Source organism: Sinocyclocheilus grahami, unplaced genomic scaffold, assembly GCF_001515645.1.
Source record: "Sinocyclocheilus grahami isolate Dianchi unplaced genomic scaffold, SAMN03320097.WGS_v1.1 scaffold901.1, whole genome shotgun sequence".
NCBI lineage: Eukaryota > Metazoa > Chordata > Actinopteri > Cypriniformes > Cyprinidae > Sinocyclocheilus > Sinocyclocheilus grahami.
The window spans coordinates 898,335-901,869 of NW_015506080.1; positions in this window are offsets into that span (position 1 = coordinate 898,335).

Genomic DNA, 3,535 nt, shown 5'->3' on the forward strand with positions numbered 1-3,535 from the left:
ACACACACACACACACACACACACACGTTGTGTTTCCATGTTTTATGGGGACATTCCATAGGCGTAATGGTTTTTATACTGTACAAACTGTATGTGCTATTGCCCTACACCAACCCTACACCTAAACCTACCCCTTACAGGAAACTTTGTGCATTTTTACTTTCTCAGAAAAACTCATTCTGTATGATTTATAAGCTTGTTTCCTCATGGGGACCTCAAAAATGTCCCATTTGGACATTTGGTCCCCATAACGAGATAAATACCAGGTACACACACACACACGCATACACACACACACACACACACACACACACACACACACACACACACACACACACACACACACACACACACACACACACACACACACACACACACACACACACTCATTGACTCACTTCTGTCTTTTTCTTTTTTACTCTTCCCTTTTGTCAGAGACAGATGGTTTAATGTTAGACTGAAAGCTTTCTTGTCCTTTTTATTTATATGAAATCTAGTCATATGTCGCCTGTTTTATCTTATACATGACTCTTAAAGGGGTCATATGATGTTGCTAAAAAGAACATATGGTGTAATGAAATGTGTTTATGCAGTTTAAGGTTAAAAAACACATTATTTTCCACATACTGTACATTATTGTTTCTCCTCTATGCCCGCCTTTCTGAAACGCGTCGATTTTTACAAAGCTCATCGTCTGAAAAGCGAGGTGCGCTCTGATTGGCCAACTATCCAGTGCGTTGTGATTGGCCGAATACCTCAAGCGTGTGACGGAAATGTCAGGCCCCCTACCATACTGTGATGCCCTGTCCGGCCGGAGCGACGAGACAAAAACATTAAAACCCATTATAAACGAGGCATTTGTTGCATCCAGTGGGGACATAATTACGGATTATAATGACTTATACTGTCTTTTTATGCGTTGCATCGCGCCGCGTAAACATAAAACCATGTCTGCATTTGTGATCGGAGAAATGAAAAACAACAAGCCTTACTCTACACTGCTTGAATCGTCAGTGGCAAATTCTTTATATATAAAAAACGTACTTACAATCTCTTTGGATTTGAGACTTTAGTCTTTGCAACTTTACAGATCTTCTTTATGCACCAAGAGCTTGAAACACTCCAAAGAGAAAGGAAAAATTTAAATAGCATCATATGAACTCTTTAACAGTTCATAGCATCCTAATTTAACTATAAACCCATGTATTGCTTGTAGGTATGAGTCACTTTACCTCATCCCTCCACATAGTGGCACTCTCACACAGCAAATGGCAGCAGTAAACCCCTTTGAATTGTGATTTACCAACATTAATCTATTTTCAGACTCTTAAATTAAATGTATTTTTCTTGTGCAACTGGTCTTGTGAAAGTTTCTGGTAGAAAATCTTGAAGAATAAATTCACAATGCATGTAAAGATAATTACTTGCGATCACAGCTGCCATGTACGTGTATGGACATTACCACTATTGCTGTATTTAGGACAAAGACTCTGTTCTCTTTTTAAAGAATGTGTTCATCCATTTTTGAGTTAAGATTCCCAGGGAATGCAATAATTGATAAAATGTGTACCTTAAATGCAATCTAAAAGCCTGTTCAAAGGACTATGACTATAAAGTTTTAACAGTCATTCTAATTTTGTGAGAACTGTGAAGTCCAAACTACAGCTGTAATGATAACGGCACATAGGAATGATATCAATGGAATCACTTTCAGAACAATTTTTTTTCCAACTCATGAACAGCAAAAACATTGATAGCCAATCTGAATTTATCTGCCTTTAAAGAGCTTGAGCATTTAAAGTGGCAGATTACATAACAATTAACATCTCGCTAGCATTGGGTAAGGTGACTTCTTGGACTTCTTACTGTGATCCAGAGTTGGGGTACTCAAAGTCCAATTGACCCTTCACCAGGAAATTGATTAACAGGCAATCTGACCAAACATAATGCAGAAACTGCCATTTTGTCTGACAAACAAACCAGACAGGAGAGTAGATTAATGTCAGTGTACTTGAGCTTGAGAGTGTGTTGACATCTTTCCACGGTTAAACAAGATAACTTATGATGTTCATTCATGTTTATTTTGTGCCATAATTAATAAAGAGGAAGAGATGATCAGATCGCTTGCCGCTTGAACTGAGGCGCTACAGCAGGGGTGTCAAACTCAATTCCTGGAGGGCCAGAGCCCTGCAGAGTTTAGATTCAACCCTAATTAAACACACCTAATCCAACTAATCAAGTCCTTCAGGCTTATTTGAAAACAACATGCTATGTGTGTTGGAGCAGGGTTGGAACAAAACTCTGCAGGGCTCCGGCCCTCCAGGAATTGAGTTTGACACCCCTGCACTACAGCGATCTGTCCCAAAACCTTAAAGAGCCACAAAACTGTATTTATTGTTTGAATTTCTTAAAAAATGACCACATTTGAAAGCTGAGACTTTGTTTCATACCAAAAGTAACCTGCTCTGTCTTGTCTGTTGGTGCATTGTCAGTGTCCTCTTTGCTCCGCTATATATTTTTCACTACGTGAGAACATGATGTGTGGCATAAGAGTGCTATGAATTGTCAGACTCAGCAACAGTAACTAAGGGGGGGCGGGTCTTTGTGAAGGGTCAATTATGAATTAACTTAGACTTGTCACACTCTCTGTTAACTTTGTACTCAAACTTGACATAGACTCATAAATTTAAGATAACAAGACATTAAGAAATGTCTCCCACTTGAACTTGATTGGTTAAGGACTTGGACTTGACTCAAAATGGACTAAGACCCAACACTACTGTGATCTTGAATTTACATCACTGCACCTTCTGCGGTTGAACTTTGACACTATCAGTTCATTACTGATCTTGTGCACTGATCTGAAAAGTGAAAACCCTCAAATTAGCTCTAACTCTTGCAGATCCCACATTTTTGGACAACCTTTGCCCAATTCGCTCCTCAGATGTCTCTTAGGTTTCCTTTATGTGTGTCCTTTCAGAAATTACCACTTCTCCTTGTGAACGCTCCAAACAGCTTGTCCTCCAAATGGAAATCAAAAATAGAAATGGGGGAAAAACAATCTTTTTCAGGGTTTTGGTTCACAAACAGAGCAGAAAAATAGTCACAAACAAAATCTCACACTTTCAAGAGCCCTCCAAAAATATCTACTGTAAAATAATGGAATATTTCCAATTTATGTGTTGCTTGTTTTTGTCCATATTTTTTTGAAAAGTTATTTTTGAATGGCCATCAATAGAAAAAAAGAAGGATTCTTTTTGGCATCTATTTACTGGCATTAAGACATCAACCAGCAGAGAGTTGTTTGAAGATAACCAGCCAAACCTTGACTCCTTGGCTCAAACAAACAGCAGTGTTTGCACAGAACAGTAGCATTCAGACTTTTTGGAAAATGTGTGAACTGAACTCTGTAGCTTACTTTGTCCTAGCTCAGTTTAATTAAGTATTTTAAGATTGTACACCTTTAAGTAGAGGTGCAAACTTTATTTATATTACTTGGCATTTCCCAGTGGCGTGCACGGACATGCATACACTC